We start from the raw sequence: 25,709 nt of genomic DNA on the forward strand, positions 1-25,709 counted from the left end.
TCAGTATCTTAACTGTTAAAGTGTGTACTCTGGAAAGGCGTAATAATATTCGAAGAAAACGCATCGCTGACACATCCAAAAAAATAAATTGATTTATAAATAACAGTTAAGCACTAGCATGCTATTAAACGTGTCATACCAGTACATACTACAATAAAAACGTGACCGAAGCTGAGAAAGTGTTATTTTTATCAATAATGCTCTTTATACTTTTATGGTAATTTTGTGTACTTTTTTGCTCCACTTGCAATGCAAGTTTTCTTTATGTCTCATGAGCAGTCTTACAGTGGAACGGCCTTGGAAGTATGAGCATCATGCAGATACCGCTTAGACGTCACATCAGCTTCGTGTTCTGAAGCGTAAATATTGTATGTGAACAGCATCTTGCAGATATTATACTCTTGAGTTATCTATTCTGTACAAATAATACAACTGCAAAACCATCGTGTCTGCCTATTTCTGTCTGAACACGCCAATGTTCAAAACTATTAGACGAATTTTCATGGCGTATCTTGCTCGTAGCTTCAGCCAACATATAGGCTTTATTTTATTAAAATCGGATTGATCAGCTTAGTAGTTCGGGTGTTTACCTTAGTGACGGTGTAATATACTGAAGAACCGATAGATGCCGCTATTAGTTTCACAGTGCACCAAAAGATCACTAGGTGGTGATGTTACTTTTTTTATATCAGTGACAGAAGCATTTTCGTAAGTTTATGTCAGTGACAAAGTTAAGCGCATTAATTTTATCTTCAAGAAAACAAACTAACTACGAATTTACTTTGCTAGGATATAGATAATTAACTGATTTCGCTTTGTATATTGAATTTTACAATGAAAGTATTTTGTTTCTTTCGATAGGTTTCATTTATATTTGACTTCTCGGCTACGTAAAACGAATTTATTGACAAGGCGATTCTATAAGAATTTCCTTTGTACCGATGGACGTACGGAACTCTATACAGCGACGGTATGCAAAGGTCTCAAGTTGTGAAGCGTGCTCGTATAGCTAATTAACGTAGTAATTTAATACACGTGCATGTAAAATCACCTAAATATAATTAGTCTGTAATTAGAAATACCGTGACAAACAACATTTTATAGTATTTATTCATGCATTCACTTTTCACCGGACTCCAACAACATCTGATCATACTCATACAGTCAATCACTCACAGTGCTTACCTAATACTTGTGCAAGATGTTTTAGAATGCTGCTTCGTATACTAAGAAGTGAACATAGTGATTGATTGGTCTTAATCAGGAGGAGGTTGTGAAACTTAAGTGACTGTGTCTACGAAATAAATTCGTTAATAATTTTTTGTGAATCGCATTCTTCATGTCGACGTTATGTCTGTGGTGACAAAGAAAATTATCCTTGCATTACAACTAGATCTATACATCTGCAGAAAAACTTAGGAGACTGTTCCACTCCAATGATATGAGTTTAACACCGCTGGACCCAACTCATCACACGCCACACAGCCACACACTCATAGATATAATAGCAACAAAGCGACCAGATAAAATAATTCGCGCCAATCAGACATCCGTTCCAGGACTCTCTGCTCATGACGTGATTTTCTTAAATTACTCAGTACATACTACCAAAGAAAAATCTCACCTGGTAACCTACAGAAACCTAAAAAATGTTAACCATGACGCTCTTCAAAAGGATTGCTCAGACATCCCTTGGCATGATATAAGCAATGAACCGACTTTAGACGGAAAAATTCGGGAATTACGTCGCAAAATTATTGCACTGTATGATAAACATGCTCCTCAACGCACTGTCAAGGTAAAGAGAGCTCCTGCTCCGTGACTCACCACTGCATTACGCCAGTTAATGAATGAACGTGATGCTGCACATAGGGCCTTCAAGCGTAACCCAACTCCCGAGGCGTACGAACCTTATAGGAAACTCCGAAATAGAACCAAGCAAAGCGTGAGGAATGCCAAAATCAGACATGCCCGCTCTGTCGTATGCGGCATATCAAAACCTGCTGCGCTGTGGAAAAAGCTGCGCAGTTTCGGTATAGGGAAGCGAAGATCTGACGCTGTTTATCAAGCGTCTGCAGAAGAATTAAACGATTTCTTCGCAACAGCCGTAAACTGCCACGCAGCGACAAATTACCAGCCCCAAGATATCAATCTCTGGAGAGACAAGTTTTTCCTAAAACATGTCAGTACCGGCACAGTACACAAGGCAATTATGAGAATCTCTTCCGAGGCAGTAGGAAATGATGGAGTGAGCATTGGCATGATTAAGAACGTCGTAAACACTATTACTCCAGTTATCACAGACATCTTCAACCTGTCTCTTGTCAGTAGTACATATCCTACTGAGTGGAAGCAAAGCTTAATTCAACCTATACCCAAGACTGACAACCCTAAGTCGCCAGGTGACTACAGGCCGATCAGCATACTTCCTGCAATATCTAAAGCCCTAGAATACATCGTCCATGAACAGCTGACGGATTACCTCAAAACTCATAACATCCACGACAAATATCAGTCAGGCTTTCGAAAGCACCATAGTACAGCAACTGCATTAATCAAAGTAACTGATGACATTAAACATGCTACGGACAGACGTGAAGCTACCATCCTAACACTGCTTGACTTTAGCAAGGCTTTTGATACAGTTGACTTTGATATATTACTAATTAAAATGAAGCAGCTGAATTTCTCAAACAGCGCAATACACTGGTTCGACAGCTACCTCAAAAACAGAAGTCAACAAGTCATTTGTGGGTCGGAAAAGTCATCATGGAAAAACGTGCGCTCTGGAGTTCCCCAAGGCTCCGTCCTTGGTCCATTACTCTTCTCACTGTACATTAATGATATTTCTTCAGTGATTCACTCCTGCAACTACCATCTATATGCCGACGACATCCAAATGTACATAAGTGCAAGCCCCAAGAACATTGCTGACGCAGTAGCGAGTATGAACGCAGATCTTTGCTCTGTTTCTCGATGGGCACAGAACCTAGGTCTGAAACTAAACCCCAAGAAATCCCAGGTCATACTTATATCTCATCCAAAGTTAATCAGTCGGTACTTTCGCGAAACAGTCCCTCAAATACTCCTCAATGGTACCCAACTACCATACCAAAAAACAGTAAAAGACCTTGGAATAATCTTGGATGAACACCTAAACTGGGAAGAACAAACAGTCACAGCTTGCCGGAAATCGCTCTCCTCCCTACATGCAATTCAAAAATTTAGAAAAATATTTCCAACCCATGTTAAACAAAAATTAGTCCAAACACTAGTCTTGCCTAATCTTTGCTACTGTGATGTAGTTCAACATGGCACAAATAATGAAAATTCGAGATGCCTCGAGCTAGTGATGAATGCTTGCGTTAGATACGTATGCAACATACGGTTGTATGATCATATCAGTTCTTCATACTCCCAGCTAGGTTGGATACGCCCACATAAGGCACGCGATCTCCACACGATGTGCTTACTTCATCGATTTCTTAGCCACTGGTGCCCCCAATACTTATCTTCTCACATTAAACACCTATCATCATTCCACAACCGCAATACCAGATCGGATACGTCTAGCATCTTGGCTGTACCTTTTCATAACACAAAATCTTTCTCCGTGTCATTCTCCATCTCAGCCATACGACTATGGAACGCGCTCCCCTGTGATCTGCGTCTTATCCAAAACCACTCAACATTCAAGAGGGAACTTAAGACTTACATGTTAGGGACGGTATAGCCACCATTGTTGTGCCCCCCCCTCATCTTTTTCTTTCTCCTCTCCATCATAGCTTCGAATTTTACCATTCTATTTCTCTTCCTCTAACCTATCTACCTCTTCTATATCTCTTTCACCCCATTCCATCGTCTTATGTCTCTGCTTGATAAGAATAACTCACAAGCTGCAAGAATATAACGAGAAAATTCCCAACTAGCAATAGGACTGACACTCATAAAAGAAAAATATGTTTACTTTCATATACATAGTCATTATTATTATTATTATTATCATTATTATTATTATTATTATTATTCTTGATTGTTATAATTATTTTTTGATATAATTATCATTGTACTACTTTTATAATCTCTATTTTTTTTCTTTAACATTAATACTGTATAACATGTTATATGTCCTAATGTTCTGTAGACACTGAAATTTGTTGAATCTGAGTATGCCTGGTTAGGTGTAAGAGAGGGCCTGAAGGCCCTAATCTTGCCAGGTAAAATAAATGCATAAATAAATAAATAAATAAATAAATAAATAATGTAGGCTACTGTCAACAATTCCAGATGAGCTTCAAAATAAATAAAGCTTCGTATATGTACTGGAACAATTGTTTCGCAATAGTGTTCTTTGTTCTCTAAATTCCTTTAATGTGATCATTAGGTCATTTACTAATTTTTTTTCTTCTGTGGACTTCAGAACATTTTTAAAATATCTGTTACATTCTTGGTTGCTAAGAGAATCAATGAGCTACGTTGAAAGTTAAGTGACGTAGTTTGGTTCTCAGTGTTAAACGTCGAAAGGCGTTTGGAAATTGAGAACGAAACAGTGAAAAAAGGAAGGTAGACTGTGAGTTAATTACGTGTAACTTGACTAGATTCTTGTGTGGTAGCAGACTAGCAGAAGATTGCATCATAAATGACACAGTCGTCTGTTTGCTTTTGTTCAAGAAAGTGGTGGAAGCACTTCGGGACAATTCAGTCTTTCAGTTCTGTGACACAAGGGAGAACAGAGCAGTTTAAGACTGGTGCTTTTAAAAATTAATATTGTTCATTGGACTGTACACGTATGCCACTTTTTTGTTAGATTTGTGTTATTGTAAATAAATTGTGATCGTAGACCATACGAATAAGCAGACGATGCTGGCACTGTATAGTGGCACACAGTACATTATTTTTTGTGTGCAAAGTGTTGCTTTACCGAAATGTGGCTTACGTTGCTTCTGAAAGCGGATAGTAGTCCAGCGATTGTCTTACGATAATAAGTAAACTGATTTTTAATGTCGATGGGACAATACAGGGAAGACGTTGTTTGTAGTGTTAATCAAATTCTAATATTGCGACCAAGGCGTTACACAGTCGTGTGAGTACTGGGTTTACGTACAGTGCCTGGCATTATTCCGCATCGTTGTGAGATAAAAAGGTAGGAATGGTTACGTTTACAGCAAAACGCGTCATTTGGTAAACACAGTACTTTCAGCGTCGTTTGTCAAGTTTCACGATAAAGTGAGGACATTTATCAGCGAAGACGCACAATTAGCTTCACATAAATGGCCTCACACTTCCCTTTCTACATTTCCAGAGAACTCGATATCTCTCCAGGGTACAAATAAATACGTAGCGTACCATAAGAAACCGGGGTAAGATACTAACAAAACAAGAGCGGAATTGTGCAAACTCCAGACTGCCTAATGCATGAAGCTTCGTAACGTGTTTCTGAAGTTACTGTTTCACAACCGTTTAGAAGTAAATAAAGACTCCGATTCACAAAGTAAATCTGATTACAGACCAGATATTCTTCTCAAAAGGCCTACAGTGGCATATATCTTGATGTGTCACTTAGATCTATGGAAGGGAATGAAGAGAGATCTGAACATTAGTGATCTTCCACAGAGTCCAGCGTCTCATGTTAATACTTTAGAAACACGATTACATATTATACACAATGCTCGATTATTGCAGTACTTAAAACTCGTGGCATATGTTTATTTAAATGCGATGAGAAACGTTTATAGCGGTTCAGAAGACTAAAATGAGCACTAATTTTTTATCATAGAATTTCTATACGTTGCACACCGTGAACCCAACAAAATCGCCACATATAGAACGACCATATTTATTGTAATAACAATTCTAGCATATACCGTAAGGTGCGAATGATATGGACGATGTCCTACAAAGTTCCTTCGGTGGTTAAAATACAAACTGTATTTTCAGCAATGAATTTTAAATTGAAGTGTTTATAACGTGACAACTCGGTGTATTTGTGAAAAAGGCTGAAACCGAACGCCGGCGATAAAATTTCAGAAGTTGTTCTGGGATATTTTCTAAGTATTTTGGTGTTAGTGTCCGGTGGTATTCGGTGGAACGTTACAGAACTGTGAATTTTGTAGCGACTCTCTTGCAACTGCATAATTACATTGTTGTTATGCAACGAATCACGGGATACCACAGGCCCCTCATACCAGAATACTCGGATCTTATCCCTGAACATCCTTCGGAATTCTGTCGGTGGAGTTTCGATTCACCCTGTCTAATTTTATGAACAAATATGCACATTTAAGCCTAACTGAATCATAAACTCTGTGTGGTACAATATTGCACAGGCTTTCAGAAACTTGACGTGCATAATTTCTGTGATTTTTTAAAGTAAATTATCTGTAAATGTGTTTGACTGGCAATTTTTTTATGTGCATGTCATTACTGTTATTGTTGACAGACGTGTATACAGTAAAAATGAAGCAAGGGGGACGTAAAGAGCAGACTAGCACAGACAAAGATAGCTTTACTGGCAAAGAGGAGCTTACTGGTGCCAAACATAAGTCTTAATTTCAGTAAGTAATTTTTGAGAATGTACGTTTGAACACAGCATTTTATGGTAGCGCATCTTGGGGAGTGGATGACTCCAAGAGTTTGAGATGCAGTGCAACAGAGTAATGTTGAAAATCAGGGGAACTGACAATATAAGGAACCAGGAGGTTCTCCACAGAATCGATGGAGGTAGGAACATGTGGAAAAAATGACAGGATGAAGGGGCAGGATGATAGGACACGTGTTAAGACGTCAGGGAGTAGCCTCCATTGCAGTTGAAGGAGATTTGGAGAGTAAAAACTGTAGAGGAAGACATAGATTGGAATACGTCCAGGTAACAGTCCAGATGTGGAAGTGATGAGCCTAATACCTTGGTCGTCTGCCAATACAGTGCAGTGCGATTGCGTTAATTAAATTGGGTACAGACAACAAAAGAAATGAGCCTAATCCTGTTCGGGATGGGGGTTTGGTCTGATCACGGTCTGCACTTCGCAACAGAGATGGAAGGCCGATTAATCCGACCTCTGTTTAAACTGTAACAGCCTTCACTCTTTTAACGTAATAATTATCCAGGAAAATAAATTTAATTTTGTTAAAGTTTGTTGTGGGCGAAATTGTTGGCCTATCCCAAGACCTACTTAAATCGCCAATTCATAAATCTTCGTTGCTCATTACTAAAATTGCTTAACTTGTAATTTCCAGTAATAATTAAACCTGGAAAAATATTGATATCTGCGTCTCTACATTTTGCAAGTACCCCTAAATAACAGAGACAATCAGATACTATAATTTATTACATAATATTTTTGGCTATTCAACAGAGCGGCGTTATCCAGAGGGTGCACGACGCCAACCTGTTCTACACCTGAAAATATTCAAAATCTTCCTACTCCGGGAAAACCTAAAATGTCACAGACATCAGAATTGGCTATAGTCACGAGTCATTGGACTTTAGAGACGTATGTGATAAATATGTACCATATGAACAGAGTATAATGCGGTACAATCTCTCGTTCCTATACTGGCCAAGAATCTACAGTGGATGACGAGGGCACATCATACCAGTAATATCGACTTATATTTATTTTGTTCGCATATTGAACGAGGGAAAAATGACTTTCTAGATACCTCAATATACGCCCTAATCTCTCATATCTCATTATCGTGATGCTAATACGAGATATGCCACGATGGCAGCAGAAATGTATTAGTGGGTTCCTCGAACATAGGTTCTCTGAATTTACTCCGCATCGTTTAGCGATAACTTTAAAGTCCACCAACCCCGGTTATTCTTAACTATATTAGGTCGCAACTGGATTGATTTTGGAACTAGCTGGATCTGAAATTCCTCCATTCTCGCTATACACACTCCTCCTCCTAGTGTGTCTGTCTTTCCGATATACGTTCCAAGCGCTGAGGATTTCCCTGATCTCTAATCCCGGTTACAATTTTCAGTTCCCTGACTGACTGATTTCTGTGAGAGACGTGAGCCCTTGAGATTTGGCTGCAAATTATTTCGCCGTTAACAATTAACATTCTAAGATTCTCACGTTCAGGATTTGTTAGCCAGTCTGTCGGAATAATTGCTTTATATGATTCATATCCACCTGCACACGTACTCCGTAAGTCACGGTTGGTGTATGGCGGAGAGTACCTTTTTATCACTGCTAGTTATTACCTCTCCTGTTCTACTTGGAAACAGAGCGAGGGAAAAATACTGTCTGTATGCCTCCGTGCTAGTCCTAATTTGCCTCATCTTCGAGGTCCTTGCGCAAAATGTACGTTGGCGACAGTAGAATTGTCGGGCAGTCAAGCTCCAATTTGAGTGCAGGAAGCATCTCCTTAACATTCGGGTGTTGATCGAACACACCGGTAACAAATCTAACACTCCGCCTTTTAATTACTTCGATGCCTTCCTTCAGCCCGACCTGGTGGTGATCCCAAGCATTCCAGCAGTACTCGAGAAGTGGTCGCACTCTTGCTCTATACAGGTATCCTTTACAAATGAACTGCACTTTGACAAAATACTCCCAATAAACCGAAGTAGACCTTTCACTTTCCCTGCTACAATTCTTCCTTGTTACTTCCATTTCGAATCGATTTGCAACGTAACGCCTAGATATTTAATCGACGTGATCGTGCCAAGCAACATACTACCAATGTTGTATTCGAACATGACGGGATTATATTTCCTACTGATCTGCATTAACTTACATTTTTCTACATTTAGAACTAGCTGCCATTCATCACAAAGGCAAGAAATTTTGTGTAAGTCGTCTTCTATCGTTCTACAGTAACTTGATGATGACAGCTCTCCGTAAATCACAGCGTCATCTGCAAACAGCCACAGATTGCTGCTCACCCTCCCTGTCAGATCATTCAAGTATGAAGACAATAAAAGCTGTCTCTGACGATGCTCTTGTCTCTGATAAAGACTCGCCGTTGAGGACAAACGTATTGAGTTCCATTACTTAAGAAGTCTTCGAGGCACTGACATACCTAGGAACGTATTCTGTACGCTTGTACCTTCGATAGCAGTCATAATGTTGGTTTTTCTACAGGGGATCTCGAGATGTCACCTATTCTATTATGTTTCAATTTTTTAATAATTTGAGTACCCGGACGGGGTCAGTGGAGAGACCGCTACATAGCAGGAGAGCCAAGGGCTTCTGGCCCTTCCTCATTATCAGCGGTAGTCAATTTCTGAAACCTATGGGGCTTGCCTTTCAGCTCACACCTCCCTCTCGGATCAGCTCCAGATCAGGGTACGTCCCACAATCCGACAGCCAGTGACGCCTAGGTATCAGACCGAGAGTCTCTGCGGAGCGCGACAACGACAATATTAGCTGTCAAACTCCGTGGTGACGGGATGCAGCCCTCACTCCAACACCGGCGTAATTTGCATCGTTCATTTGAAGTCGGTCGACATTGGTCAACGCTGCTTCCAACTGTTCGCCAGCACCTTCATCACTGTCTTGTGCTGGCCACAGTTCATAGTCCTATCTACATGTAACTATTTCCAACAGCAGAAATTTCAAGTGAGTCTGGCGACAAAAGCGCCTATGACGCCGTGCAAATGTAGTACGTAATTATTTCAGTTACGCTAGCGATTGCAAAATTCGTAAACCCTTAGTAAAAAATAATAACTCTATTAAAAACTTGTAAATAAAGAGTTACAGTTTACTTGTTCTCAGAAGCACATACGAAAACCACTAAACTAAACGATGTACCTCTGGAGCAGCGCCTTTCTCTACGAATGGCACCCTGTTGGTAACGAGACTTCTTTTCCGTAACCAGGTTTGGAACTGGCTACTACCAAGTTAAGCGTCGCCATGTGATACATGTAGGCGACCACAGCTACAGAGGCTTATTGAAGGCAACACTGATGAGCGAACATCAGCTTACAAAACCTAAACTCTAAAAAATCACTAGGTATACTCCTTCTGAGATCCATTCTTGTTGTTGTTGTTGTGGTCTTCAGTCCTGAGACTGGTTTGATGCAGCTCTCCATGCTACTCTATCCTGTGCAAGTTTCTTCATCTCCCAGTACCTACTGCAACTTACATCCTTCTGAATCTGCTTGGTGTATTCATCTCTTGGTCTCCCTCTACGATTTTTACCCTCCACGCTGCCCTCCAATACTAAATTGGTGATCCCTTGATGCCTCAGAACATGTCCCACCAACCGAGCCCTTCTTCTAGTCAAGTTGTGCCACAGAATTCTCTTCTCCCCAATCCTATTCAATACTTCCTCATTAGTTATGTGATCTACCCATCTAATCTTCAGCATTCTTCTGTAGCACAACATTTCAAAAGCTTCTATTCTCTTCTTGTCCAAACTATTTGTCGTGCACGTTTCACTTCCATACATGGCTACACTCCATACAAATACTTTCAGAAACGACTTTCTGACACTTAAATCTATACTCAATGTTAACAAATTTCTCTACTTCACAAATGCTTTCCTTGCCATTGCCAGTCTACATTATATATCTTCTCTGCTCCGACCATCATCAGTTATTTTGCTCCCCAAATAGCAAAACTCATTTACTGCTTTAAGTGTCTCATTTCCTAATCTAATTCCCTCAGCGTCACCCGACTTAATTCGACTACATTCCATTATCCTCGTTTGGCTTTTGTTGATGTTCATCTTATATCCTCCTTTCAAGACACTATCCATTCCGTTCAATTGCTCCTCCAAGTCCTTTGCTGTCTCTGACAGAATTACAATGTTATCGGCGAACCTCAAAGTTTATGTTTCTTCTCCCTGGATTTTAATAACTACTCCGAATTTTTCTTTCCCTTCCTTTACTGCTTGTTCAATTTATAGATTGAATAACATCGGAGATAGGCTATAAGCCTGCCTCACTCCCTTCCCAACCACTGTTCCCTTTGATGTCCCTCGACTCTTATAACTGCCATCCGGTTTCTGTACAAATTGTAAATAGCTTTTCGCTCCCTGTATTTTACCCCTACCACCTTCAGAATTTGAAAGAGAGTATTCCAGTCAACATTATCAAAAGCTTTCTCTAAGTCTACAAATGCTAGAAACGTACGTTTGACTTTCCTTCATCTTTCGTCTAAGATAAGTCGTAAGGTCAGTATTGCCTCATGTGTTCCAATATTTCTACGGAATCCAAACTGATCTTCCCCGAGGTCGGCTTCTACTAGTTTTTCCATTCGTCTGTAAAGAATTCGCGTTAGTATTTTGCAGCCGTGACTTATTAAACTGATAGTTTGGTAATTTTCACATCTGCCAACACCTGCTTTTTTTGGGATTGGAATTATTATATTCTTTTTGAAGTCTGAGGGTATTTCGCCTGTCTCATAAATCTTGCTCACCAGATAGTAGAGTTTTGTCAGGACTGGCTCTCCCAAGGCTGTCAGTAGTTCCAATGCAATGTTGTGTACCCTCGGGGCCTTGTTTCGACTCAGGTCTTTCAGTGCTCTGTCAAACTCCTCACGCAGTATCATATCTCCCATTTCATCTTAATCTACATACTCTTCCATTTCCATAATATTGTCCTCAAGTACATCACCCTTGTATAGACTTTCTATATACTCCTCCAACGTTTCTGCTTTCCGTTCTTTGCTTAGAACTGGGTTTCCATCTGAGCTCTTGATATTCATACAAGTGGTTCTCTTTTCTCCAAAGGCCTCTTTAATTTTCCTGTAGGCAGTATCTATCTTACTCCTAATGAGATAAGCCTCTACATCCTTACATTTGTCCTCTTGTCATTACTGCTTAGCCATTTTGCACTTCCTGTCGATCTCATTTTTGAGACGTTTGCATTTCTTTTTGCCTGCTTCACTCACTGCATTTTTATATTTTCTCCTTTCATCAATTAAATTCAATATTTCTTCTGTTACTCAAGGATTTCTACTAGCTCTCGTCTTTTTACCCACTTGATCCTCTGCTGCCTTCACTACTTCATCCCTCAAAGCTACCCATTCTTCTTCTACTGTATTCCTTTCCCCCATTCCTGTCAATTGTTGCCTTATGCTCTCCCTGAAACTCTGTACAACCTCTGGTTTAGTCAGTTTATCCAGGTCCCATCTCCTTAAATTCCCACCTTTTTGCAGTTTCTTCAGTTTTAATCTACAGTTCATAACCAATAGATTGTGGTCAGAGTCCAAATCTGTCCCTGGAAATGTCTTACAATTTAAAATCTGGTTCCTAAATCTCTGTCTTACCATTATATAACCTACCTGAAACCTGTCAGTATCTCCAGGCTTCTTCCATGTATACAACCTCCTTTTATGATTCTTGAACCAAGTGTTAGCTATGATTAAGTTATGCTCTGTGCAAAATTCTACCAGACGGCTTCCTCCTTCATTTCTTAGCCCCAATCCATATTCACCTACTACGTTTCCTTCTCTCCCTTTTCCTACTGACGAATGCCAGTCACCCATGACTATAAAATTTTCGTCTCCCTTCACTATCTGAATAATTTCTTTTATCTCATCATACATTTCTTCAATTTCTTCGTCATTTGCAGAGCTAGTTGGCATATAAACTTGTACTACTGTAGTAGGCGTGGGCTTCGTATCTATCTTGGCCACAATAATGCGTTCACTATGCTGTTTGTAGTAGCTTACCCGCACGCCTATTTTTTTATTCATTATTAAACCTACTCCTGCATTACCTCTATTTGATTTTGTATTTATAACCCTGTATTCACCTGTCCAAAGGTCTTGTTCCTCCTGCCACCGAACTTCACTAATTCCCACTATATCTAACTTTAACCCATCCATTTCCCTTTTTAAATTTTCTAACCTACCTGCTCGATTAAGGGATCTGACATTCCACGCTCCGATCCGTAGAACGGCAGTTTTCTTTCTCCCGATAACGACGTCCTCTTGAGTAGTCCCCGCCCGGAGATCCTATCGGGGGACTATTTCACCTCCGGAATATTTTACCCAAGAGGACGCCATCATCATTTAATCATACAGTAAAGCTGCACGCCCTCGGGAAAAATGACGGCTGTAGTTTCCCCTTGCTTTCAGCCGTTCGCAGTACCAGCACAGCAAGGCCGTCTTGGTTAGTGTTACAAGGCCAGATCAGTCAATCATCCAGACTGTTGCCTCTGCAACTACTGTAAAGGCTGCTGCTCCTCTTCAGGAACCACACGTTTGTCTGACCTCTCAACAGATACCCCTCCGTTGTGGTTGCACCTACGGTACGGCTATCTGTATCACTGAGGCACGCAAGCCTCCCCAACCAACGGCAAGGTCCATGGTTCATGGGGGGCATCCATTCTTACATTCAATAAAGTATAGGAGACCCAATGTCTCTTTTTATTGAGCAACTATAACTAGGTATCCTACATGCTCTAGGCGTAACGTCTTTGAGTATTCATCAAAACGTTTTGGTCCCGGGTTCCAAAATCGCCACTGCTTAAACTGTGAATAAAACTCGCCAGCAATGGCAGCCGAAGACTTCCGGCACAAGAAATCGCCCTCGTCCTGCCATCGATATTGTCAAAAAGGCTGGAGGAGGGGTAAGAATCCTTTCAGAGCAATCTCCTGCCCTAGCGGTGACAAATTGCCCCTATAAGGTGGAAGAATCAGCAACTATCATCGGCATGAGGATGCAGAAAGCAACGGAAACCACTGCATTACAGACACATAATGTGTATCCACAGGATATGTGACCTGTAAGTGAAAAAATAACATGATGATCTGTCCACCGGGAAAAGATTCTGGAATAGCCCTCATTCGGTCCGGGACGGGACTGCCAAGACGGAGGTGACTACGAGAAAAGGACTGAATAACTAACGAAAGGATAACGTTCTACGAATCGGGGCGTGCAATGTTGGAAGTTTGAAAGTTGTAGGGAAACTAGAAAATCTGAGAAGGGAAAACCCAAAGGGACATTCTATGTATAGTGTGGATCAGTGAGAGTGAAATGAAGAAGACAAGGATTTCTGGTCAGACGAGTACAGAGTAATATCAACAGCAGCAGAAAATGATACAACTGGAGTAATCACAGACGATTTTTTTCGAATTTTTTACTACTTTACAAAATTCGGGCACTGGCCTTCAAATATTGTAAGTATGAAAAAAAAAAATCGAAAAGGGATAGCCCATCAAGTCCCGTTGTCAGTGAATTTCTTTCGTCTTGACACAGTTACGGTAAGTGCCGCCTTCAGATGTTGAGCTTACTCCATTTTTCAAAGGGTGAAAATAAAGTAATGACGGTCTCTGCTGCGTAGTGATAGTACTGTCAGGGACGTCTGTGGTCTAAGGAAGCGGAATTCTTCCCGGAAGCCTGTCTGGATATTGTGTTACAATATGCTGCTTCAGCGCCTCGGAAAGTGCAACGCAGAACGTTGCCAGTGTGGATTCACGCTGACCAAAGGACTTTATGAGCAAAATTCCAGTTTCAGCCGCTACAGGAGACAGGAGCGTTTTAATTGCTGGCGACTGCGTTTTGCGCTCTCTTACACTTAGGAACACTCTGTCTTCAGTGTCTGTTGCTTCGCCAAACAGTCTGTAATCTCACATACAATCGAGAGGATTGTTGGGTTGGAAGGAAGGATTAATAAAGGTCAACACTGAATTCATTTGTCAATGCACCATCTCAGAACGAGAATGAAAAGGTAAGAAATACATTCAATAAGGCGCAGCCATACAGAAGGCGCCACCCCAGTATTTTTCTGCAGGGACTTAGAGAAACCATAGAAAATACAAACTAGGATTATTATACGGAAATAAATCCCTGTTGCACCTAATTGTTACTGCTGCGTTATATTAATGGGCGCGAATGCTGTAGACGGGCCTCTGTTAAGTTCATTTATGTTGACCGATGAGAGTACCGCCTTTAAATATTTGAAGGTGCCGGCCGTTGGTGGCTTCATTTAAAGATAAACATTACTCTTATACTGTGGAAACAATATTTTTACTATAAAACGTTAAATCAAAACACCTTCAGCAGCCTATGTTTCCAATTTTATTTTATTTTTGTTATCAGTTTCGGCGTTACACTATGCCATCTTCAGGCCACCTGACCGGCGTCTGGGAAGAATCCTACCTCTTGTTCGGAAATAGGAGCCAGCGTACATTCACTGGTAACCGTAGAATTCCTTTTAATAACGCAATCACTTCGTTTATCAGCTGCAGACTATTGATTTACTAATAGTCTGCAATTGACGAACGGAGTGGTCACGTTGTCCAACAGAAGTTTATGGATATCAGTGGCAGCAAAAATAACATGAAATTGGAAATAGAAGACGGCTGAAGGTGTTTTTGACTTGACATTTTATACTGAAAAGCCAAGGTCCCGCAACCATCCTGTACAAAGATGTGGACACGACAGAGATACTCTTACTAATCTGCGAGTTTTCCGTAACCTGCAACGCGGAAACCATTAGTCCTAGAAAAAATAAACAAGATTTTTGTATTGTATTTAATGCAGTCATGTAGTTTAATATTGTTGTTGTGTACATAGTTCCGCGTAGTCAGCGCGTACACAACTTTCCCAATAGAGCGCGCCCCGCTAAGCACAATAGCGCAGGCGCAGCGCTCGTCCGTCTCCGCACTACGAGATGGCGCTGCCATAAAGACGGACCAAATTCAGCTTCCACCGATCCGCGTATTAATTTGTAATGCAGCCAATGAGATTGCTGCTAACGTAAAACCTTTTCTCCTAGCGGATCACACTCGCGCAGTGATACCTGAACGTGCGAGGTATTATAACGAGTGTACAGGCCTCCGATTAGTCAGTCTGCACCAGTCTGCATTAGTCTGTAGCCAAGTTTCAGTCTGCGCCTAATAAGATTATCATATTCCTGTACATAGCCATGAAGAGAAATGTATAGACACTTTGTCAAGTATCAGAGATACGTGAGAATAAGATTAACGTACCAAGACCAAAGGAACTTCAGATAGTCAATTGTAAACAGCATCCAGAATCAAGTTAAGTGAGGTTTATGATTTTTATTACTTTAATAAATGTGTGTGAAAATTAATCAAGTTCTGTTTAAAGTTGGTCACCGTCAATCTGCTACTCTAAGCGTGCAAGTGGCATTTCTATCGTCTGACCTAACGGCAGAAGATAAACACGCCACGATAAGACCACGAGACATATTGCTGACACTCACCTACTTCGTTAGAGCGACAAGTCAAATAATCTGATGGTGTGTGTACCGAAGGTCTTACAGTACGCACACCACAATTCTACTGCGCATCATTCTCTCTAGGAGCCTCAGTTTTCTAGTTATTCGAGAATAACATAAAAAGTGACCTTTAAACACCCCCGTCCTCTTCCTTCCCCCCACACCTCCACCCCCCACCCCCGCCCACCGTAACACTCACACCCTCCGGTCAGGATTTTTTGCGTGTTGTTTAGGACACTCCCTCCCAGCACTATACAACAATTTGCGCTACACAATTTTTTCCCCTAATCGACATTTTTTTTTTGGTACTTGTAGACTGGCCTAATGTGATTCTCTATAACTTCGATTTCAATGCCTTTAAAGTGGGCGTATTCGGAACGATTAGGAAAAATTTGCGTCGTGACTCACCCAAAGGACAACCCTAGATTAGGACATAAATCCAGTCCGCACCATATTTAGCATGTTAATAGAATAAAAAATCTGCTTCAATTCCCAGTAATTTCTTATTTACTGCACTACCACTTTCGAAGTTTAAAGCTTCATTTCCAGTTGCCACCAGGCTATTAAGGCAACATAAATGGTGGTGTGGCCGAACAGGCATGGGAGAGAATGGAACGTCACCGCCACAATTTTGTTTTTATAATTATTTGATGGGACCTGAAGATGAAGCAATAAATAAGTAATTACTGGCATCGGAAGAGGATTCTCTAAAATTCTGTTAACATGTACCTCAGTTGCGAATGTTAGCATAATCAATTATTTTTGGGCTCTGAGCACTATGGGACTTAACATCTGTGGTCATCAGTCCCCTAGAACTTAGAACTATTTAAACCTAACTAACCTAAGGACATCACACACATCCATGCCCGAGGCAGGATTCGAACCTGCGACCGCAGCGGTCACGCGGTTCCAGACTGAAGCGCCTAAAACCGCACGGCCACACCGGCCGGCGATTTATTTTTACATATTTTGCAGTTGCGAAGGATTGCCAGGTACTCTGGTCTTATATACACTGAGGTGACAAAAGTCGTGCGATACATGCACATATACAGATGGCTGTGGTATCGCCAACATAACGTATAAAAGGGCAGTGCATTGAGGGAGCTGTCATTTGTACTTAGGCGATTCATGTGAAGAGGTTTCCGACGAGATTATAGCCGCAAGACGGGAATTAACGACATCGAACGCGGAATGGTAGTCGGGCCTAGACGCATGGGACAAGCCTTCTAGGAAATTGTTAGGGAATTCAATACTCCGAGATTCATAGCGTCAAATTTCAGGCATTACCTCACCTCTGAGAACGCAGTGGCAGACGGCCTTCACTTAACGACCGAGAGAAGCCACGTTTGCGGAGGGTTGTCAGTGCTGTATAAAATAACCTCAGAAATCATGTGGGACGTACGATGAATGTATCGGTTTGGACAGTACGGCGAAATTGGGCTATGGGAGGAGACGACCGGCGCGAGTGCCTTTGCTAACAGCACGACATCGCCTGGGCTCGTGACCATATCGGTTTCATCCTAAACGAATGGAAAACCGTGACCTGGTCGGAGGATTCCCGATTTCAGTTGGTAAGAGCTGACGGCACGGTTCGAGTGTGGCGTAGACCCCACGGAGCCATGGATCCTGGCCGGCCCGTGTGGCCGAGCGGTTCTAGGCGCTTCAGTCTGGAACCGCGCGACCGCTACGGTCGCAGGTTCGCATCCTGCCTCGGGCATGGATGTGTGTGATGTCCTTAGGTTTAAGTAGTTCTAAGTCCTAGGGGACTGATGACCTCAGAAGTTAAGTCCCATAGTGCTCAGAGCCGTTTGAACCTTTGATCCTGGATCCTGGTTATCGACATGGCGATGTGTAAGCTGGTGGCGGCTCTAATAATGGTGAGGGCTTTGTTTACATGGAATGGAATGGGTCCAATGGTCCCACTGAACCGGCCATTGACTGGAAATGGTTATGTTCGGCTACTTGAAAACCATTTGCAGGCATTCATGATATTCCAAAATAATGACGAGATATTTATGGATGGCAATGCTGCATGTCACTGCGGCGCAACTGTCCGCCATTGGTTTGAAGAGCATTCTGGACGATTCGAGCGAATGATCAGGTCTCCCAGATCGCCCGACATGTATCCCATCGAACATTTACGGTAGATAATCGAGAGGTCAGTTCGTACACGAAATGCTTGCACCGGCACACTTTCGCTAGGATGGACGGCTATAGAGACAGCATGGTTCAATATTTGTGCAGGAGACTTCTAACGACTTTTTGAGTTCACGCCATGTCGAGTTGCTGCATTATGGAGGCCAAAAGGAGGTCCGACACGGTATTAGGAGGTGTACCATTATTTTGGTCACCTCGATGTTAATTGTTGACGGTGTACAGCAGCCAACTGGATTAGGTTACTTGCGTGCTGAGCTGGGGGTTACCGAAGTGCCAGCCGCAGCCGCAGCCGCAGTGATGCAGAGGGCGGAGAGGAGCTCGGAAGCGGCCGCCCCAGTGTTTCCGCAACACGCGGAGAGCGGCCGCCTGCCCCCTAATTGCCCGCGGGCCAACGTGACCGGCAGCCCGATGGCCGCGGCGCAGCCTCCGCCAGCTTTCTACTTTCCTCTCCTCTCCTCTCCTCGTCTCTCCTCTGCCAGAGTCAACGACCACTGCTGATCCTTCGGCGCTCAATACGCTCCCCGCCTCACGGACGCGTCACAATGAGCGAGCCGTTACTTGCTCTCTATTGTGCTCACGAGGAGCACCAACCACCTCATACCTGTTCTCATCGTATTTTCACACGCTGTGGGATCGAAGCAACGCGTTTCGTGGAAATGTGACCCTTACACTGAGGGTCGATGTTATCGGAAAATGAAAACAAAGTTCCAGTCTGTTGTGTGCAAACAGCAGCTCGAATGACAGAACCCGGTTCTGATCTGTATGCCACAGTGAAAGATTTGCACGTTTGTGCACAACCGAAGACACTGCGATCTCTGCTGAAAGCATGCAGCAGTTTTACGGCCGAGTTGGTAACTATCATGCTAGCATTATAGTATATCCGGACAAAGGCAGGTGTATAATGCGATTGGCTGGTTCAAATGGCTCTGAGCACTATGGGGCTTAACTTCTGAGGTCATCAGTCCCCTAGGACTTAGAACTATTTAAACCTAACTAACCTAAGGACATCACACACATCCATGCCCGAGGCAGGATTCGAACCTGCGACCGTAGCGGTCGCGCGGTTCCAGACCGTAGCGCCTAGAACCGCTCGGCCACTCAGGCCGGCCTGTAATGCGATTCACTGATTTGCTTTCAGGCACTGAACCAGTTTTACCCACGGAATATCCTGGAGACATCCATTTAGGAGCTACTGAAGAGACTTCAAAGTGTAGGCGATGAGCTAATCATACCTAGGGTGCTAAGTTTTACGGGTATCCCAAAGAATAAACCAGCGGAACGAAAGGCGAGGATTTCATCGTATAGGCGATACTAGATCATTCCAGCAAGAACCCGTGACTGCAGCTCCAGTGCCTATATTAAAAAGTTTGGACATCTGGCAATCGGTGCACCATTTACCCAAACCTTCCGTCTGCGACACGAAGATCCGCCCCAATCTGCGCACGTGTGCCACGAGGGGCGAATATACGTATAGCATATTCCTTCACTGACAGTAATGTACGGTGAAGTCACATTAATGTGGCCGTATCCTTTGCAATAACCACTCACAGACGGCTAGTGGCAGCACTAGCAGTGGAGGATTTATAAAGCGTGTCTAGAGGACGCGGAAAACTGTGCAGTTGCTATCGCCATGCCGAAGTGGATCGATTTATCTGACGTCTAGAAGGGCATGATCATTGGCTTTCGGGCCAAGGGTGGAACTATTTACGAAACGGTTAAGTTTGTAAACTGTTTTGTGTGTCGCCGCTACTAAAGTGTACGGTACATAGTAAAATGGCGCTATTCAAAACCGACGCCAAAGCAACTGTGGTGCACTAAGGGCCACAGATGACATTTGTGATCGACGGCTGCAGATATGTGTACGGGTGAATAGGTGTGCAACTGTTGAGCAACTAACCTCCCAGATGGATCAAAAGGCTACCAACAGGGTGTTCTCCGTTCGGTACACCTGCTGTTTATGATCCTCCGCAGCACGAGCTTGATCTCAAAAATGGTTCAAATGGCTCTGAGCACTATGGAACTTAACATCTGAGGTCATCAGTCCACTAGAACTTAGACCTACTTCAACATAACTAACCTAAGGACATCACACACATCCATGCCCGAGGCAGGATTCGAACCTGCGACTGTAGCGCTCACGCGGTTCCAGACTGAAGCGCCTAGAACCGCTTGGCCACAGCGGCCGGCAGCTTGATTTCATGCACCCATGATGACTGCTGTTGATCGGCGACTCAGGCTGGTAGTTGCACGCCAATACCATAACTGGACGACCACCGAGCGGTGACAGGTGGCCTTTTCATATGAATCGCCGTCCAGGGTAGCCGAGCGGTTCTAGGCGCTACAGTCTGGAACTGCGAGACCGCTATGGTCGCAGGTTCGAATCCTGCCTCGGGCATGGATATGTGATGTCCTTAGGTTAGTTAGGTTTAAGTAGTTCTGAGTCCTAGGGGACTGATGACCTCAGAAGTTAAGTCCCATAGTGCTCAGAGCCATTTTTTTTCATGTGAATCACGTTCTATGCTCCAGTGGCATGAAACGTCTTAAAGTGAGCATGCTGCAACAATCTTTGGAGGGGTCCAGGCCGGATGAGGGAGCGTTGTGGTGTGGGGGATGTTCTCGTGGTATTACGTGGGTGAACTCGTCGTTCTGCACAATCGATAAATACAAGTATGCATCTTGTCTTCGGGATCAAGTCCACATCTGCGTGTAGTTGTCTTTTCCTCAGCACGATTGCAATGTGTCACACAGCTCGCAATGTGCGTGTATGGTTAGAAGAGCACCGGGATGGTTTACCGTATCCCCTAACCACCTACCCGGATTTAAGCCCAATCGAGAATCTGTGAGACCACCTTGATCGGACTGTTCGTGCAATCGATCTTCAATCGAGAAACCTAGAGCAGCTGACCAAGGCCCTGGAAGCGTCAGGGCTCTACATCTCTGTCTGTACCTTCCAGAACCTCACTAACGTCTTGCAGCGGTGCACACTGCAAACGGTGGCCATTCAGAATTTTGACAGGTTGTTACATTACTATGACTGGACAGTGCATATTGGCTCGTCTGGTGAGAAACTGAAACCATTGAGGAGATGCTGCAGCCATCGAATAAACTCTACGAGTTATTGTGAAAGGAAGATCTAACACATAACTTTAGTTGTTAGCAGTTAATGAATTATGTATTGCATTGGAGATGAATGCTGCTTTGTCCTGCTGACCCGGAGAGTAAGGGTGGTGATTGGGAAGAGGGGCGGAGCTTAGCACCTGTTGAGAGAAATATGGGAAACCACCAAAAAACACAGGCTTCCAGGTTCGTGTACAAAACTCGTTCGAACTAACTTACGTTCCTGTATCACTGTAAGTGTGATGTACAACTAGGGGCATCATTTTTTTTTGTTAGTATATTTCAATAGTCTCACTTTTCCTCCACAGTATTTCCCATACTGTGGACATTTAAGCCTCAAAGAGGAGAAGTAGCTGACTGGAACTTGTTCCTTGTCCCTGAGGCATTGTGAGTGGTTCATATTAAGCGTTAGCAACTGTGAGTGCTCTTGGAACAATAAAATGTGCCGATGAAAACCCGCAAAATAATGATATGGCTGTAAGGATTTCGATTTAACTGTCATTATCAATAGCCCGCTTGTGCTATGGCTTCGTCATAATACATGAAGCATGGTGTTGTATGCGAGCAAATTGCTGATAAGATCCTTGCTTGTCGCATGATGCAAGATAGACTATAACACGGCGACGTATCAGATGGGCTATTGTTAATGGATTCGGGTTATCTCCGGCCCAAAATCCACTTTAAATTTTGATATTAGCGATCACTGTGCTGTAAAATGGAACTTTTGGTCACGAGTGTCAATGTCAGATCAAGAGGTACCTTCATCTGCCGCACAACGCATTATAATCAAGTTCTTCACAACAGAGGGTGTAAAACCACCCGAAATTATGAAAACACTTGCGGCAAAGTTCGGGGACAACACCTTGAGAAAAACGCAAGTGAACGCATGGCACAAAAAGTTTTTACGAGGACGAGAAATAACTGAGAATGCAGCTCAGCGAAGTCATTCAAGGACTATCACGACTGCGAAACGTTCTTGCAACGGCCTTTTTTTTATTTTAAAGGAGTTCTTCTCATCACTTTTCACCACGAACCTCGTACTTTGAACGCTGCCTACTACTGTGAACTTTTGGACCAAACAAAACGTACATATCGTCAGAAAAGGCGCGCGTTTCCAGTTCGGGATTTGACAGTACTTTATGACTACCAACGACCTCACCCAGCTGCCCGAACTCAACAAAAAATTCTGAAATTTTTCTGGACCACACTAGAACATCCTCCCAACAGTCTGGACTTACCGCTCTGCGATTTTCATTTGTTTGGACCACTAAAGGAGGTATCAAGTTTTGCACGTCCATCCTTTTGACTGGAGGTCTTGGGCAACACGGCCGTTCACTAATGTATGAAAATGAAACGCCTACAGCCGTCCATATGATCTTATTTATTGTGTAGCTACCAGTTTAGGCGCTTCAGTGCGCCATCTTCAGGGCTTAGTTGAAGCTGGTGGTGTTGTCACAGTCCATATATGCGCTGCATCAGTATTCAGCATAACTGATTTACGCAGACTGTGTGTAACTGTGATGTAAGCATTCCAACCGCCAACTGCCAACTGACTGGATTAACATTGAAAATACAACGTCCAGTCAGTTGGCAGTTGATGGTTGGGCTGCTGACATCACAGTTACAGGTAGTCTGTGTAAATGTTGGCCACTAATGCAGCGTGTATATGGATCGTGATAACCCCTTCAGCATCAACTAAGGCCAAAAGAAGGCGCATTGAAGTGCCGAAACTGGTAGCTACAAAATAAATAAAATCATAAGGACGGCAGTTCAAATGGTTCAAATGGCTCTGAGCACTATGGGACTTAACATCGGAGGTCATCAGTGCCCTAGAACTTAGAACTACTTAAGCCTAATTAACCTAAGGACATCACACACATCCACGCCCGAGGCAGGATTCGAACTTGCGAGCGTAGCGGTCGCGCGGCTCCAGACTGAAGCGCCTAGAACCGATCGGCCACTCCGGCCGGCTAAGGACGCCAGTAGGCGTTTCATTTTCTTACAACTAAGGGGGACAGTTGGAGGACAGAGATTTGGCAAAGATGGCATTGTCTAAGTGTTCATTTGCAGGTGGCTGCTGCCACAGCCACGTTCATTTTATGAAAACGCGATCAAGAAACTGCCTATCCGCTGGAAAAAAATGTATTTCCCATTCAGGGAGCCACATAAAAAAATAAGTTCACGTGTATGAATTTTTCTGGAGCTTAAAGAAACTTATAGAAACAATACCGGTTTATATTTGATTCACCCTCGTAGAAATGCTGCGACAATTCTTCCAACATGATCTTACGCTTACGGAAATGGAAGGCGTTGCGCCATGAAGAACAAGTCTGATATGTATCGTCGTGAGATGTACATCGCATAATGGCAGGTAAATAACGTATTCAATTCGTAAACGTCCATATCGACACTAGTAAGAGGTGTGACCTCGACGGGCACGAATACATTCCTGTATTCGTATTGGCATGGAAGCAAACAGCCACTTTGAGGAATTCCTTGCCATGTCTGACACATGTTTTGCTTCAACCCATGAAGACTGCTGGTTGGAGGCTGGTATGGAATTTTTCCCGGCGCATCTCAAACATACTTTATGAGCGAAAAACCGGGCGACATTGCACGCCTGTGGATGTTTTGTACTTTCCTCAAGGAACGTGTGGTGTGAACTGCATTGTGCAGTCTTGCTGTATCGTGCAAGAATATCACATTCGCTACTTTGGTCATGAAAAGTTCCAGAACAGGATTGACTATTCTTGTAACATACTGGCGAGCACTCAGCCTCCGTTCAACAATTACGAAATCAGTCATACTGTCATATCCAATAGCTCCCTATACCATTATTCCAGGAGTTGCATAAGTAACGGTACCAAAATCACTGCTTCCTTTGATCTTTCACAACGTCATCTGGGCACATGTCGGCATTGATCTGACTGGTACAGGCAGAAGCGAGAGTTATTGCTGAGCATCACAGAATGCCACTAAATGTCCCAGCTGAGTCTGGTACTACATTCTAAAAAGTCGCTGTCGTCTGTGGCAAGACGTCAGCACTAAACAACGTATGAAAATGCGAGATCTCCACCCAGCGTTCAGTAATGCTTTCCCGACAATTTGTGGTGACACTTTGGCTCCGCCTTAGGCGCTACAGTCTGGAACCGCGCGACCGCTACGGTCCCAGGTTCGAATCCTTCCTCGGGCGTGTGATGTCCTTAGGTTAGTTAGGTTCTAAGTTCTAGGGGACTGATGACCTAAGAAGTTAAGTCCCATAGTACTCACAGCCTTTTTTTTTTTTTTTTTTTTTTTTTTGCTCCGCCGGATTTGAGCTGTTGTCATTCGTTTATTTGTCACGGCTAGTCGAAAAATCCTGCTGTCGTCCCTTGGCGTACTCCTTCTGGAAGGGCAAGCTTCATCTTCTTGCTACCTATTGCGCCTCTCATCACCGCTCGATAGGTGTTCATTCTACTGTACCCACCTGCCTGTGCGACCTGTCGAGTACGATGCTCACATAACCCCTCACGACTTTGATTCACTTTTTCTGAAAGTCCTAACGATACCGACAAGCTACTCGTGCACGTCCTCCGGATACGATATGTAGCAATCTCCAGCTGAAAAATTACAGTCACGTTAGACACAGTAAATTGCCATTACGTCTTCACACCCTTCATCGCCTGTAAGAATTTTTTTCTGTACTGAAAATATGGAAAATTAGCTTTCAAAACTGTGTAATTCTCAATTAACATACCCCACAGACATGTAAATACTGAAGTATAATTTTTGTTAACATTTTGTCAAGGTGTTCGTGTGGTAAGTTGCGCCGTTTCCGTATTATTTGGCACTCCGATCCTGCTTCAGATTCACTTTCAGTCACCAGGAGTAATCGAAACACCATTCGTCCTATGTCCGGACGCTGGGGAGTTTGTTAAGACCCTTGTCTAGTTGTCAGATAAAGTGCATTGCTCTCGATCGCTATTTGCTTGTAGTTTTCCTTTAAGGCGTCGCGCGACCAAATTAAAGCAGATTGCCAGAGACAATGTCGCCAAACGTGTTCGTCATTTGGTTTCCTCACACCGAAAAACGTAGCTTTTCCACGCCTAGGTTAGATTCATTTTTTCCGAAAAAGGAACGTTTTTATCTGGTAATTAGCGTTTCAATAAGTGATAACTCACAGATGTCTGTGCATTACCGCATTTTACCGCGTGCAAGTGCTTGAATTTGAGCACACATTACCTGACAGACTAACTTCGATATTAAATTACTCGGAAACGGCAAACGTATCGAATTTTTTTCTCAACAA

General features: G+C 42.9%; 1 long non-coding RNA gene and 1 other non-coding gene across 2 annotated transcripts in view; one reads left to right on the forward strand and one right to left on the reverse strand.

The window, feature by feature from the left end:
* LOC124777603 overlaps positions 1-25,709 on the forward strand; it is a 126,791-nt gene that overhangs the window by 68,464 nt on the left and 32,618 nt on the right. The window lies entirely within an intron of this gene.
* Positions 19,325-19,408, reverse strand: Trnap-ugg. The gene has a single exon. It is a non-coding gene; the product is annotated as a tRNA-Pro (tRNA).

The sequence above is a fragment of the Schistocerca piceifrons genome, chromosome 2 (genome assembly GCF_021461385.2).
Source record: "Schistocerca piceifrons isolate TAMUIC-IGC-003096 chromosome 2, iqSchPice1.1, whole genome shotgun sequence".
NCBI classification, from domain to species: Eukaryota; Metazoa; Arthropoda; class Insecta; order Orthoptera; family Acrididae; genus Schistocerca; species Schistocerca piceifrons.